Here is a 16,610-nt window from a genome sequence, read left to right as displayed (position 1 = left end):
AAGTTTCACTAGATTTCCTCAGAGTTTGCAATAAATAATATTCTCCGTTCGTTTAATGTTTTTCTTACACTAACTAGCAATACTCCAGTATCCCAGTATCCCACTAGTCACGTAAGAATATAGAATATTTTTGTGTCTTTTCCTTATAGTGGACGACTCCAGAAGATATTTATTGCTGAAAATTTTTCAGTCATTTATTTTTGGCACGTTAGGAGCGTCTGTCTGACTTCTGTAGTAGTATGGGGTGGAAATTGCTTCTTGCAGGAGCCAAAGAGTGCTTGTCAGATCAGTACATTGCGCAACTCGACAGCACAACATCCACACACAATGTAACAAACCCAGAGGATTTCGTAGTCCATTATTTATCTCTGTATTAAAATTGCGAAAACAGGGCATATAGTTTATTTATACAGGGTTAAGTTGTACAAAGAAAAAAGATAGGGTAGTGGTGCGCTTAGAGTGTAGCTCTAATGCATGAGCCAGTACAGAGAGCAGGCGGCGAGGTCAGGAGAGCGAGATGAGCGGGAAGTAGACGGCGGCCCAGATCACGGTGGCCACCAGCAGACCCAACAGCACGCGCGACCGGAAGGTGTCCCAGCCCAGCAGAACCTGCCGGCTGCCGCCTCCGCAGCGGGGCTGCAACACCACAAACAAGCGTCCACAAGTCAGTAGGGAAGGAAGCACTTGTCGCAGCGATTAAAACACTCCACTAGTCGGTATGAAGCGAAAGAAATTGCATTGTTGTTAGCAGACTGGTCTTGCATTCAGGAAGATAGGCGCTCTGATCTTCATCTGGTCATCCTGGTTTATGTCTTCTGTGGTGTTCTTAAACTAATTTACGTTGATTCCGGGATCATTCCTATTACAAGGCAACGGCCGACTATTTTCCCCATCGTTGTCGATTATGATGATGATGATGATGGTGTTTGGTTTGTGGGGCGCTCAACTGTGTGGTTATCAGCGCCCGTACAAATTCCCAACCTTTGCTCGGTCCAACCTCGCCACTTCCATGAATGAGGATGAAATGATGAGGACAACATAAACACCCAGTCATCTCGAGGCAGGTGAAAATCCCCGACCCCGATCGTTGTCGAACTGTCTATAAGCATGTAAACACCTGTCCATATGAATTATGTTTTTGTTCTTAAAATAGAATAGTACAACAGATCAACCTTGTAAATGCGACCTACGTATGAATAAAAAACAGAAACTGCTATTATTATTAATATTATTGGGGTAAATTAGACTGTTACGGGTCACAGAAAACACTACAAAATGGTTCAGGTCATATCTAAGACAGAAAACATTGTGTCAATAGAAAACAATAATGTATTAACTATTAGTCTTCATTTGAATGGGAATTAAACACGTCTGTATTCAATACGGTTCCATATGTGATCCTTACCTGTACTTTTGTTAGTTAATAAACTTTCACCAGAAATATTGGCAGATGCAAAGATTCTTTGGTTTGCAGCTGATATGAACACTGCAATAAATAGCAAAGTAAGTGGTTACTAGCCAATCAAGTGTCACTGATCTCTGAAAAACCTTCGTCTGCATCTCAGAACCTGCTGTTTGTTTCCACCCATTATATGCACAAAATACGGGGAGTACAGATATATTAGACTAACAGCGTCAAATTCTTAGCTTCCAATGTGGTTTAAAGCCAGTTCAGAGCAGCAAACCACTAAAACAGCTAACGCTCTTAAACAAATCTTTATTTACAATGTGAATGCTTTTAGATGAATATGGCATTAAATAAAGCTCGCATAATTTGCTTATTTTCATTCCTTAATATAATGCAGTATTATATTCTGGGGTAGCTTATCAAACCAAGCTAAAGTTTTCCAAATCCAGAAACGAGTAATACAAATTATTTGTGGTGTGAACTCAAGAACGCCTTACAGAATCGTGTTCAAAGAACTTGGCATACTAACTACAGTTTTTCTCCATATTAATATCTTCTTGAAATTTTTAGTAAGTAACACATCTCTCTTCCAATCAAATAGCTTATTTCACGGAATCGATATTAGAAATAAGAACAAGTTACATAAAGAATTAAAGCTATTTGAGTCGATGGAGGAAGGTGTTCATTATACGTGAACACATATTGTCAAAAATGCTAATATTCATAAAAAGCTGGGCTGCAAACTAGGCGCTTTAAGAGCCTAAAAAAGTGTTGGTGCCGAGCTCCTTTCATACCACCGGTAAGTTTTAAGCAAAACCATAATTGATGTATACATAATTAATAATATCACATAATGTGAGTGCTATATAGTGTCTGACTTGTACAAATCTTCGAGGGAAGAATGCCATTTGTGTGAGCATTGTATACTATTTTCTGTTGACAATTCTTGGCTACAGTGGCTTATGAACTATCTTATGCAATTCATTACGTATATTTTTGAAATATTTAGTGTAACAGTCTTTGTGGCAATTAGTCACATTTGCTAATTAATTTCACTTTCAATTGTCATCTTCAGATCTGATTAATAAGTAGTTTTGAAAAATCAGATTTCCTTCGAAAGAGCATAGTCATAAGTTGTAAAATAAAAGGGACACCATTATAGTACATTTTTGAATTTTGACTACATTCTTTTTAAAGAAATTTGATTTTTCACCACTAATGATTGTTCAGATCTCAAGATGATCATTAAATGCAATGAAAACTAGTTATCAAATGTGACTAATTGCAACAGAGACTATTACATTAGAAATTTTAAAAAATTTTACATAGTTGTGGCATCTTTTATGACAATATATCATCCATTATTATGTAGGGTTGATCTGGAAGAGGAGACCAAACTGCGAGTCATCGGTCTCATCGGATTAGGGAAGGGTGGGTAAGGAAGTCGGAAGTGCCCTTTCAGAGGAACCATACTGGCATTCGCCTGAAGCGATTTAGGGAAATCATGGAAAACCTAAATCAGGATGGCTGGACGGGTGGTTGAACTGTCGTCCTCCCGAATGCGAGTCCAGTGTGCTAACCACTGCACCACCTCGCTCGGTCCATTATGTATTTGTTTATTGGAAAGCAGCATAGAGGGTAAAAATCGTAGAGGGAGACCAAGAGATGAATACACCAAGCAGATTCAGAAGGATGTATGTTGCAGTAGGTACTGGGAGATGAAGAAGCTTGCACAGGATAGATTAGCATGGAGAGCTGCATCAAACCAGTCTCAGGACTGAAGACCACAACAACAATCAATAGATGTTTGTGATATGTTTTGTATTAATCTGTAAATGTTTAACTTTCTTATTTATTCCACAGTCTTGAAGAACATTTCTCTTGAGACCTGTGGGGTAGAACTATAGCATATCATGTTCACATTTGCATCTTATTGGAAGCACAGTAGATTCAGCAATTAAATTTACTGCAGTCAAGGCATTTACTTGAGAATTTGACTGCAATATATTTTATTGTTTCGCATGAAAATTCCTTTGTGAATACATTGTATTATTGTATTTTTGGTATTCGATATAGGAGCTTCTTATTATAATTCTATGGAATAAATAGAGTGTCTGACGTGGATGATTAACAACACAAAGAAGAAGAGCAAAGCTGCTTCTGAAATACTGTGTCACTGAAGAATGTTGAAGACTGGATGCTTAGACAGTGTAGTCAACGAAGTGGTAATCAGTCCTGCTGAGAAGTAAAGATCTCTATGGTACTACCTGACTGAAAGAAGGGCTAAATTGACAGGACAATACCTGAGGCATTGAGGAATAGTTAATTTTCTAAAGGAGGGAAGTGTGCGTGTATGGGAGGGAGGGGGGGGGGGTGGGGGGGGGGGGGGGGGGTTTCGAGGTAAAATTGTTGAGAGTGAACGAGGCTTGACTGTAGCAAGCAGGTTCAGATGACTTTAGGCTGAATATAGCATGGCGAGCAGCATCAAATCAATCTTGAACTGAAGAATATAACAAAAGTAATAAAACATAATCTAAGTCCACCTTAAATGATTAAGAAGAACCGCACATAATTCAAATCACAATGACCGAATGACAATTTGAACCCGACTGCTCCTGCATACGAGTGCGACAAGTTAACTGTTCCCAGAATGAGATTTTCACTCTGTAACGGAGTGTGCGCTGATATGAAATTTCCTGGAAGATTAAAACTGTGTGCCGGACCGAGACTCGAACTCGTGACCTTTGCCTCTACCCAAGCACGATTCACGCCCTTTCCTCACAGCTTTACTTCTGCCAGTATCTCGTTTCCTACCTTCCAAACTTTACAGCTCTCCTGCGAACCATGCAGTACTAGCACTCCTGAAAGAAAGGATTCCTCATCCCGTTTGTATCATAAGCTTGAAAGAATGGCTGTCTTTGTAAGAGAAACTGAATAGAGAGCCTAGGGTGTTTGTAGAGGATGTGGGAGTCAGAAATCTTTTAGGAGACCTGCTGATGAATTATCAGCTTCATAGACATCTATGCGAAGATACTGCAGCAAAAGCTTACATCGTTTATATATATCACAAGTTCTAATGACTGTAGTTTACATACCAAGTTCAGTAAACGATACGTTATTTTACAGAGAAGATTTTCTTGACTGCGTCATTTCAGCTACTGAATTGACATATCTCATCAACAGAAGGATAAATATGTACATTAATGTACGTTTCTGAATATCAAGCACTTCGCATTGGACTCTGCAGAGTGAACCAGATTCCCCAAAACTGTTTTTGGATGTTTATGAGTCGTTTTTCTCGCTGAAGCAGATCTGCTTGCAATTACGTAACTTGATATGTTACAATTACGGTGCTTTAATCAACTGGAAGATAAACAGGAAATTGTTTCACAGCAGACTGGATCGCATTCTCGCTGGCCTAGCTCTGTATGGGATTTGTTAAACAGAGCTCTTTACACACTCTGACACCATACAGTTTCTTTCTGTGAACGTTCAGAAAGATCGAAATTACGCGCCACCGCTACCAGTTCTCCTGTCTGATTAGAGAAACACCATTCAAACAGTTGCCACATCATCTGCTTCACACTTTCCAGCCGAGGTATGAGAACAACTAGTTTATCGGCTGTTTGTGTATTTTTCAATTCATACAGCATTTACCAATGCAATTCAAAATCACTAAATATTACATAGTTTCTGAATCTTGGAATAGCTAATGGTGTGCACACGTGCAGCTCATAAACACATAATGGATAAAGAACCAAACATTTTCTATGTAGTAGTGATTAACAAAAAAGTGAGTAATGACACATACAATATGAATTATTTCACACACATGAAGGAATAACACTAATAAAAGTCGAGCAACTGTAAAATAATGATAAAAATAAATAAAGCTGCCCGCACAAACACATTGTTCAATCTACAATAACCGCAAATAAAAATTTTTCGTATCAAAAATGTTAACGAATTTTGCAGCAAACATGTTACTGAGGTAAAACTAACTCTCCACTACGTAATAATAATTATAACACATTATCAAGAAAGCATTCATCACAGGAAAAAACTGTGGCAGTCTGCAAATTTCACTGGCTAAAAGCGTCGACGTCACTCCGGTATTGTTAATAGCAGAGTAAAGGTGCAAAGGTCCCACAATGACAGCATCATTCAACCACGCAGCAGAGTTTCCAGGAACAAGGCCAGACAGTTTGCCGAAGCTGGGGAACGGCAATAGACTATCCGAAATAAACTCTACGCGATGCGACTTGCATGTACTATGTAGCCGAATCCAGTTTCCATCCCTTAGCCACGTTGTTCATCCGTCAATAGAATGGTTGTCTCTAAAAGTTTTGTTCGCCATATGCCGAATATGATGTGTACATTCGGAAGATGGCCGATGTGTGGTCGAAACCAGTTGTAGTTATAATCATAGTCTCTCATAGTATCTAAAATAAAAGAAGGTGTGAAACTGAGAAAGACTGAGTTGTGAAAGTCATTTTTTTCTTTTCATCAATATTCCAAACGGTTTGAAGCGAGCTGCCACTGCTTTTGCTCTTGTGCTATCCTCTTCATTTCAGTGTCGTACGCAGTGCCCTCGATTATCATTTGTTCTACACATTCTATCCTATGTACCATTTCTACCCTCTAGTACCAAAGAAGTGATTCCCTGATTCATTAGCCGTATCAGCCTACCCCCTTTTTCTAGTTATTGTTTTCCATATATTATTTCCCTCGCGTATTCTGTAGAGAACCTCGTCGTTAATACCTTACATATCCGCCCAATCGTCAGCGTCATTCTGTACACATCACCTGGATTCTCTTCTTTTTCAACTTTCCGCAAGGTCATAATTGGCTTCTACACAACACTGCGCTCTAGACGTTCATTGTCTGAAATTTGTTTCTCGATTTAGGGCCTATGTATGATGCTACGCGAAATGCTCTCTGTGCTTAGGACGATCTACTACTTAGATCCTCCTTCCTACGTCCGCCACGTTTCAGTTTACCTTCTGCGTGGCGGAATTCCTTCACATCTTCTGCGCGGCTCCCAGTTGTGACATTATGTTTGTCGTTAATGCCACTTCTTCTGCTCCTCAATACTTTCATCTTTCTTTGATTTATTCTCAGATCATCTTCTGTTCATAGCACTCAACAGATTCTTCCTCACTATCAAAGAAGATAGAGATGTCATCAGCGAATCTTTTCGGTGCCAGTCTTCAGTACTCAAGTATCTCACTTCTTTGTAACTTGTGCCTTTCGACGATAATGTCAAATTTCAGCGTGTTCTTCACCATTACTAAACAATGAACTGAGTCTGTAATTGCTCCCGTGTACACGTTAAAAAATTCTATCCCTGGTTTTGGATTTCCCGTCTCACCATGACGTATGTAATCCAGCTGTTGTCTTTCTGTGTCTCCTGACTTTTTCCAAGTATTTCTCTTCCTCGTGAGATTTTCGAATAACGTAGTGGCTATTACTGGTAAAAATTAGTTGCAGAACTAAAGAAGCTATCTCATTTCTATTGCCGAACCCATGTTCTCCAGTTATACTGTCTTTTATTTATCTCCTATCAGAGCGTTCTACCCCTTCATATTTTTAGATTTTTCGTCTCGTTATACAAACTGAAGCATTCATTGTAGCCGGCGGTGTGGCTGAGCGGTTCTAGGCACTTCAATCTGGAACCGCAGGTTCGAATCCTGACTCGGGCATGGACGTGTGTGGTGTCCTTAGGTTAGTTAGATTTAAGTAGTTCTAAGTTCTAGGGGACTGATGACCTCAGATGTTAAGTCCTATAGTACTCAGAGCCATTATTGTATCACTCACACTGTCTCTTTTTTTTCTGAACGTGGTGTCGCAATGGTGAGACACTGTACTCGTATTCGAGACGAAGACAGTTCAGATCCAATTTAGATTTAGGTTTCCTTGATGTCCCTAAATCGCTAAAGGCGAATGCTAAAAATATTTCACTCAAAGGGCGTAGTCGATTTCGAATTCTGCCCTTGCCCCTATCCGAGGATGTGTTCCGTCTCTAATGGAAACGTCGTCGAATGGATGCTAAACCCTACTCGTGTTTTGCTTCCTTCTTCGGTGATCTTCTGCTTGCCACGTTGACTACTGGTTGGTTTCAAGTTTAATGACGAAATATCGGAGGTTACTATCATTACTGTCTGCCAAACCATTAAATACAACATGAACAGAAAGGCTCTCAGTACACTAACCTGGGGCATGCCTCAACTTCATCCAACATAACATGCTGCGTGCTCTCTCCCGAGAAATCCTCAACCCAGCAACAAATTTTGTTCGTTGCCCCTTACGATCGTACTTTTTCAGTGAAAATTGGCGTGGTATCGAGTCAAATGCTTTTCGGAACTCAAGAAAAACTTCACCTTACTGACAGCCTTGATGCATGGCTTTCAGGATATCATGTGAGAAGAGAACCAGTTGAGTTTCACTTGATCGACATTTTCGGAATACATGTTGGTTGGCGTACAGGAGATAATTCTGTTCGAGGTACCTTATTATGTTTGAACTCAGAATATGTTCTAGGACTGACGGGATTGGTGAAATAGAGCTCTTTACACACTCTGACGCCATATAGTTTCTTTCTGTGGAGATTACTCGCCTCGGCTAACAGTTCTCCTGTCTGATTAGAGAAACAGCATTGAAGCAGTTGCCGCATAAGATTGTAGGGCAGTTTTGTGGATCACTTCTGCTACCCTTCTTGTAAGAGGCTGTGACTGCGTTCTCGAAACTACTGCGCAAAGCTTTAGTTCGAGGGATCAACGGAATATTAAAGTTGAAATGGGAGTTAAAGCAGATACAGAATCTGACAGCCCCTGTAGTCTTTGCTTAGAGATTTCGTCTGTTTCTCTACACTTTGTTAGCGCATATCTGAAGTCTCAAAGTCTCTACTTCAGGAGAGTGCAGATTCGGTTTTGAGAACTTGACATCACAGTCGGCACAGTCGGTTGTCGGACTGTGCTAATAGGGGCGTGGCATGGCCTTGAGGGGACTGGCGAGGACCGGAGTGCCTGCAGGGCCTAAGCTGTGTGGAAAGCCACTGTGCCCAAACGCCGTTCTCTGACGGCGACCTTCACAGCGCCGCAGACGTGAGGTCATGCGAAAACGTTGGACTGCGCTGTATTAATGCCTCTACAGTGAAAAGTTTCTAACCGCGATCAAGCACGTGCCTATTAGGTGCCTGTAACTTGCATTTTCTGGGTGGTGGAAGGGCCCTGCAGAGTGGAAGGAAGACAGATGTGCGCAGGGACAGTGGGACTCGACAGTTCGGCAGAAGTTGGTGCCATATGTCAAGGTTAAGTGTGTACTTTGGTTGTGATTGTAATATAGCAGCTGCTACTGGACTCTTATTACTAAAAATTGTGTTTATGGCAGGGACAGCCAACCGAAGATAAATATATGTAACGCATTGAGCGTAAATAGGCGAAGAGGTCTGCTACTGCTCGATTATTCCATTGGCGACAAATGACTGGATACTACTAACTACAGTAAAATAAGTAGCAGTTGATAGGTGTCATGTATAATTTTGGTATGTGAATTTTTGGTATCTGAAGCAGCGAGCAGCGATGTTGTAAGCTGTATCGCAGAAATGTAAGTGAGTATTTTTGAGCTGCGTGAGAGCTCAGTGGAGCAGTCGAAGTTTGGCCGTGTTTGAGTAAAGCAGACAATGTTTAGCTTTGGTAGAGAGTGGAGTCGAAGTACGACTGTGTTGGAGTTAAGCTGATTATTTTAAGCAGTGTTAGTGAGGAAGCTATGGCAATATTATGATTCAAATTAAAATCTATCGTTTGTTCAATCAACATGATTACGAAACTGATTTGTGAAGGAAGAAATCTAATGGAATGTCAGGTAAATACAATAATGACGTTATTTTTTCACTATTGCTGTGCCACCGAACGAACCTGGTTATTGTACTGAAAGTTGTCAGATTTGAGAGATAGTAAAGTGTATTGTTTGAATGTTGAGAAGTTCATTAAATTTAAAATCTGCCTTGAGCACTTTTTCTCAATACACGAAGAAAACAAGGTATTATCATTTATGGGCATATTTCATTTTCTTACCAACCTTTCTCTTACAATTCTTTTTAGTGGATGAACCAACCAAGTATGTTCGATTTGCAATTAACAGAGAACTCATTGCACCTCTCGAGTGTCTCTGTGTAGATACGGTAATTTGCAGCTTTAGCATTGCGGTGCGCAAGACAGAGCAGTACTGCAACGCGTTATCCAGATTTGCGCAGAATAGAGGTAAGGAGAAAATATTTTGAGTGTTTTATTTATTCAATCAGGGCCAACTTACGTTATTCAGAGACAGTTTTTGTGATCAAATTTTGCAAAGCCAATAACTCTAGGTTTCATGCCGAAGTTCATTACTCAGGCAGTTTATACTGTTCAAAATTCTTACAGTCAGATTGTTAACTTTTACAGCATGAAAGACTTCTCGTTTCATTATGACAATTAATTATTGTTTTACTGCAGCTTTCACTATTTTTATTATTTAAAGGGCACTTTCAAATGGTACAATTGGCTCTAAGCACTATGAGACTTAACATCTGAGGTCATCAGTCCCCTAGACTTAGAACTACTTAAACCTAACTGACGCAAGGACATCACACACATCCATGCCCGAGGCAGGATTCAGACCCGCGACCATAGCAGCCGCGCGGTTCCGGACTGATACGCCTAGAACCGCTCGGCCACAGCGGCCGGCAAAGAGCAATTTCACGGTAACCATCTAAAGCTTGGATGTCTTCCTTTAATCCGATCTCGGCCGGATCTCAAACACTAGAGCATGACTCAAGAATAGGCAAGAATAGATCGCCCCAGTGCCCTATATGCGGTCTCCTTTGCAAATGAACCATACGTCCCCAACAATTCTTCGAATAAACCGATGCCAACCATTCGCCTTCCCTATCACAGTCCTCACACAATTGTTCCATTTCATATCGCTTTGCAACGTGACGCCCAGATATTTAAACGATGTGAGTGTGTGAGGTAGGACACTACCAATGCCGTATTCGAACCCTACGGGACTGTTTTTCCTATTCACCCACATTAAATTACATTTTTCTATGTTTAGAACCAGCTGCCGGTCATCACATCAGCTATAAATTACGTCTAAGTCATCTCTCTCTGAATACAGGTATCGTCAGGAGAGTCACAGGGAAGTGTGATAGAACCGCTATTATTTTCTATATGCATAAATGATCTGACGGACAGCGTAGGTAGCAGTCTGCAGTTGTTTGCTGATGATGCTATGATGTACGGGAAGGTGTCGAAGTTGAGTGACTGTAGTATGATACGCGATCACTTAGACGCAATTTCTAATTGTTGTGATGAATGTCAGCTAGCTCTAAATGTGGAAAAATGTTATTTAATGCGGATGAGTAGGAAAAACATTCCCGTAAGGTTCGAATACAGCATGGGTAGTGTTCTGCTCGACACAGTCACGTCGTTTAAATATCTGGGCTTAACGCTGCAAGGCGATATGAAACGTAACGAGCATGTGGGGGCTGTGGTAGGGAATGTGGACTGTTGACTTTGGTTTATTGGAAGAATTTGGAAAGTGTGGTTCATCTGTAAATAAGACCGCATATCGGATGCTAGTGCGACCTGTACTTGAATACTGCTCTAATATTTGGGATCCGCGCCAGGTCGGATTAAAGGAAAACATCGAATCAATCCAGAGGTGGGCTGCTATATTTGTTACTGGTAGGTTCGACCAACATGCAAGTGTTACGGATATAGTTCGAGGAGACAAATGGAAATCCCCGAACGGAAAGCGACGTTCTTTTCGGGGAATACTACTGAGAAAATTTAGAAAATCGGCATTTGAAGCCGACTGCAGAACGATTCTACTACCGCCAACGTCCATTTCACGAAGATAAGATACGGTAAATTAGCCATAGACAGCCATATTTCCTTCGCTCCATCTACAAGTGGAATTGGAAAGAAAACAACTAGTAGTGGTACAGGATACCCTCCTCCACGCACCTTAAGGTGGCTTGCAAATTACGTATGTAGATGTAATTGCAGACCTGAAGTGGAATGGCCACATGAAACAAACCGCAGGGAAAGTAGATGCCAGGCTGAGACTGACTGGGAGATTCTTAAGGAAATTGACTTCATCCACGAAAGAAGGAGCTCGGACTCCAGTGGCATATGCTTCAAGAGAGGCGTTGGGCATCACGGAGAGGTTAACTGTTGAAATTGCGATAACTTACTTTCCAGGAAGAGGCGGAGGAGTTCCTTCTTCCCATATACGTCTCGCAAGATGACTATGACGAGAAAATTAGAGAAATTAGAGCTCATATTGAATTTTAGCTTCAATCGTTTGTAAGACGTGTATATTTCTATTGTCAAACCACAATTTATGAAATATGTCTATATTTTATTAATAGAATTAAGTAGGAATAATTAATATTCGTCATTTTGGAAGTAATTGTAGTAACAGGGAATGTCTGCACCAAAGTATTGTTGGCGGGAGAGACCGCACATTGATATAATTTTAAAAAATGTCGGGAGAGACCGCTATAGTGTTCCCAGTGAAATAATACGAAAAGACTTAAAAAACAGTATTTATAAAGAAGAGACATTTAAAAATTGAATAATATACGTTTTTCTCATGTACCCGTAAAATAATAATTTCTCTGTGTAAGTTTCGATGGCAAAGAAATATAACAAAATGATCTAAAGAGACGACAAGATACGCTCTTTTGTTAATTTTTTTAGTCGTCTTCACTTCTTCTCTTGTCTTGGTTGCGCGTAGACGAACATCTTGCGAGTGCTGGCAAATGTAAGCATATTTGTACTAATTAAGCAGATAATATATTGATTTAATATTATTGTGCACTTTTAATTTGTAAGAGGTGATCCGGATTTCATGTCCGCCTTCCTTTGAATTAACCTGCATTCGAGTAATATACAGTTCAACAATCGCAGCAGCCGATGCAGCCAACGACGCCATTACGTGGCGATATTAACTCACAAAAAAATTTAGCGGGAGCGAAAAACTCGCCCGCTATTAACATAATATATATTTTTCTCCACAGCCGCCCGACGCTGCAGAAAATACGTAGCTTTAAGATTCTTATTTTCAGTACCACAGCCGAGAGCCAGAGCCGGGATTCCGACTACAATGCAGTGGTTAACGGAGGTAAGAAGAAATACTCTCGCGCGTGTGTGGGCCGCAATTGTAATTAATATCTAAAGATTTTTTGCTTTAAAGTGAACTCACTAGCCGAGGAAATTAATACGAAAAGTTTATTCCATTGTTCAACTTATATGCTCTTGTTTTAAGATTCAGCGAGCCTAACATTCATTAACGTAACAAATAATTTAATATTAATATTGTTAAAAAGGTGAACTTCACAAAAGCATTTAATTGTAAATCAAAATTGAATGAAATATTTTGATTAAGGCCCACCACGTAAGTCGGCAACAATCCACGTGACCAACAAATAATACATTAAATTACGACGGACGCGAGACCGCGTATGGATACATTTTAAGAAAAGAACGGGAAAGACCGCATTGATACATTTTGTAATGGTAGTAGGGATTGTTTGCAACAGAAAGCATTGTTGGCGGGAGAGACCGCACTTAAGCCTTCGTAGGAAGTCAGTATTAAGCGAGATGTGACGCGAGTCGGTAGCAGGTCTGAAGCGAGAGTTTGAGAGGAGCGGTGTGCCTGCCAACCACCAGCTATGATTTACAAGAGGTTATAAACGGGTGATCAGAGACATCAGCTAACTATTATTGTTAAGAGGAACTTATATTATTGATTGATTGATTTTTTTTAAATTTTTTTTTTAGAAACTCAAGACTACTGAAGGTATGTTTGCGCAATGCTAGTTGTAAGATTATTGTAACAAGTAAGTCCCATTTGAACGTTTGTAAAATCATTTCATTACCAACAGTAAATGTTTGAAGAATCATTTTCAGAATATAATTAATTTTTGTCACCAATATTGCATTACTGATTTTAATCCACCCCAAAAACCATCAACGTGAAACTTTGCAAAATTTTATTTTCGGCAAGTAAAAGTTTAATATATACACTCCTGGAAATTGAAATAAGAACACCGTGAATTCATTGTCCCAGGAAGGGGAAACTTTATTGACACATTCCTGGGGTCAGATACATCACATGATCACACTGACAGAACCACAGGCACATAGACACAGGCAACAGAGCATGCACAATGTCGGCACTAGTACAGTGTATATCCACCTTTCGCAGCAATGCAGGCTGCTATTCTCCCATGGAGACGATCGTAGAGATGCTGGATGTAGTCCTGTGGAACGGCTTGCCATGCCATTTCCACCTGGCGCCTCAGTTGGACCAGCGTTCGTTCTGGACGTGCAGACCGCGTGAGGCGACGCTTCATCCAGTCCCAAACATGCTCAATGGGGGACAGATCCGGAGATCTTGCTGGCCAGAGTAGTTGACTTACACCTTCTAGAGCACGTTGGGTGGCACGGGATACATGCGGACGTGCATTGTCCTGTTGGAACAGCAAGTTCCCTTGCCGGTCTAGGAATGGTAGAACGATGGGTTCGATGACGGTTTGGATGTACCGTGCACTATTCAGTGTCCCCTCGACGATCACCAGTGGTGTACGGCCAGTGTAGGAGATCGCTCCCCACACCATGATGCCGGGTGTTGGCCCTGTGTGCCTCGGTCGTATGCAGTCCTGATTGTGGCGCTCACCTGCACGGCGCCAAACACGTATACGACCATCATTGGCACCAAGGCAGAAGCGACTCTCATCGCTGAAGACGACACGTCTCCATTCGTCCCTCCATTTACGCCTGTCGCGACACCACTGGAGGCGGGCTGCACGATGTTGGGGCGTGAGCGGAAGACGGCCTAACGGTGTGCGGGACCGTAGCCCAGCTTCATGGAGACGGTTGCGAATGGTCCTCGCCGATACCCCAGGAGCAACAGTGTCCCTAATTTGCTGGGAAGTGGCGGTGCGGTCCCCTACGGCACTGCGTAGGATCCTACGGTCTTGGCGTGCATCCGTGCGTCGCTGCGGTCCGGTCCCAGGTCGACGGGCACGTGCACCTTCCGCCGACCACTGGCGACAACATCGATGTACTGTGGAGACCTCACGCCCCACGTGTTGAGCAATTCGGCGGTACGTCCACCCGGCCTCCCGCATGCCCACTATACGCCCTCGCTCAAAGTCCGTCAACTGCACATACGGTTCACGTCCACGCTGTCGCGGCATGCTACCAGTGTTAAAGACTGCGATGGAGCTCCGTATGCCACGGCAAACTGGCTGACACTGACGGCGGCGGTGCACAAATGCTGCGCAGCTAGCGCCATTCGACGGCCAACACCGCGGTTCCTGGTGTGTCCGCTGTGCCGTGCGTGTGATCATTGCTTGTACAGCCCTCTCGCAGTGTCCGGAGCAAGTATGGTGGGTCTGACACACCGGTGTCAATGTGTTCTTTTTTCCATTTCCAGGAGTGTATATATATTAATATATAATTAATAAATAAATAAATAATAAATAAATTAATTAATTAATTAAAGAATAACGTCGGCTTTGCTATTAAAGAATAACGTCAGCTTTGGTAATAAATACAGCCACTTATTATGAGAACCCACGAGTAGCCAATAGAGTATAGTAAAACAGAGTAAGTATATTCATGTCGCAGTTCGATGTAGCAGTCAGATAGCGATCCAGTAACAGTAAAAAAAGGTAAGGAACAGTTTTGGGTTATTGCAGGTAACGACTGAGGGCCACGACGACGACACATTCTATGTTTCGTCGAAATAATCAGCAAATCACTTTTAATAAGCAGCATTTAAATTTGTATGCGAAGATTGCACTTATTATTATTGAGAAGGAAAATTTATTTGAAAGGGAAGATTTCATTTGTTATTATTAAGCAAGAGATAGAAATCCTAACGGAAGGTTTCATAGGTTATTGTAGAAGAGAAGGCTGCGTAACAAAAGAGATATAGAGGAGACGGGAAGGTTTCACGTTCTTTCCACGCATCATTTGCAGTGGTAGGGAAGGGGCAAAAAGACAGTGGTACCAAAAGTACTCTCTGCCGCACACCGCAAGGTGGCTTGCGGAGGCCGGCAGTTGTGACCGAGCGGTTCTAGGCGCTTCAGTCCGGCTCCGCGCTGCTGCTACGGTCGCAGGTTCGAATCCTCCCTCGGGCATGTATGTGTGCGATGTCCTTAGGTTAGTTAGGTTTAAGTAGTTCTAATTCTAGGGGACTGATGACCTCCGATGTTAAGTCCCACAGTGCTTAGAGCCATTTGAACCATTTTTTTGGCTTGCGGAGCAGGTGCATACTGTCTAAAATCTCAGACCTATGCTTTGATTTTCCCCGATTTCGTTAGTGTTCAAAGCCTCATTCATAGCGAAGAAGTCACAGAAATATTCACGGTCTTCTACCATCCCTCTTTTCTTGAAATTACAGGAAAAAAAAGCCAGGAAAGTGCCCAGAATAAAGCTGGCACAGAAAATAGTTTTAACCTTCGCAACCCTTATTCTATCAAAAACTGATATTAGTATTGACCACTGTATTTATTAATTTTATACTACCTTACGCGTTTCGGCCTTGCGCCATTCTCAAAGGCGCAAAATACAGATATTAGTCATGACAACTACATTGCTTAAAGTTATACTGCCTTACGCCATTCTCAAAGGCTCAAAACATAGATGTCAGTCTAGCCCACTGTATCTATTAATTTTAAACTGTCTTACGCGTTTCGGACGTAAGCCTTTCTCAAAAGCTCAAAATATAGACATTATGCTTGACGACTGCATTTATTAATTTTATACCACCTTAAGTTTTTCGCTCTTAACGCCATTCTCAAAGGCTTAAAACGTAGATATTAATCTTGACCGCTACATTCATTAATTCATTTAAAGGCTCAAAATATAGATATTAGTCTTGACCACTATATTCATTAATTTTACACTCCATTTCACGTCTCGGCGGCCTTACGCCGTTCTCAAAGCCTCAAAATACAGCTATATTAATCTAGACCACTACGTTTATTAATTTTATATTGTCTAATGTGTTTCTGGCCTTACGCCATTCTAAAAAGGCTCAAAATATAGATATTAGTCTTGACCACTACGTTCATTAATTTTACACTGCATTGCACGTCTCGGCCTTAAGACTTTCTCAAAGGCTCAAAATATAGATATTAGTC

The 16,610-nt window shown here is 41.3% G+C and overlaps 1 long non-coding RNA gene across 1 annotated transcript in view; it reads right to left on the bottom strand.

Moving 5' to 3' along the window:
- Positions 1–386: 386 nt before the first annotated feature.
- The window catches only part of LOC124614055, a 57,380-nt gene continuing 41,156 nt past the window's right edge, over positions 387–16,610 (bottom strand). Inside the window, exon 2 of the long non-coding RNA XR_006979687.1 lies at positions 387–636. This is a non-coding gene — a long non-coding RNA (uncharacterized LOC124614055). The remainder of the gene's footprint in view (positions 637–16,610) is intronic.

The sequence above is a fragment of the Schistocerca americana genome, chromosome 4, assembly GCF_021461395.2.
Source record: "Schistocerca americana isolate TAMUIC-IGC-003095 chromosome 4, iqSchAmer2.1, whole genome shotgun sequence".
In the NCBI taxonomy this organism is placed as follows: Eukaryota; Metazoa; Arthropoda; class Insecta; order Orthoptera; family Acrididae; genus Schistocerca; species Schistocerca americana.
Note: the sequence above shows the minus strand (reverse complement) of the source record. Positions and strands in the feature narration are given on the sequence as shown.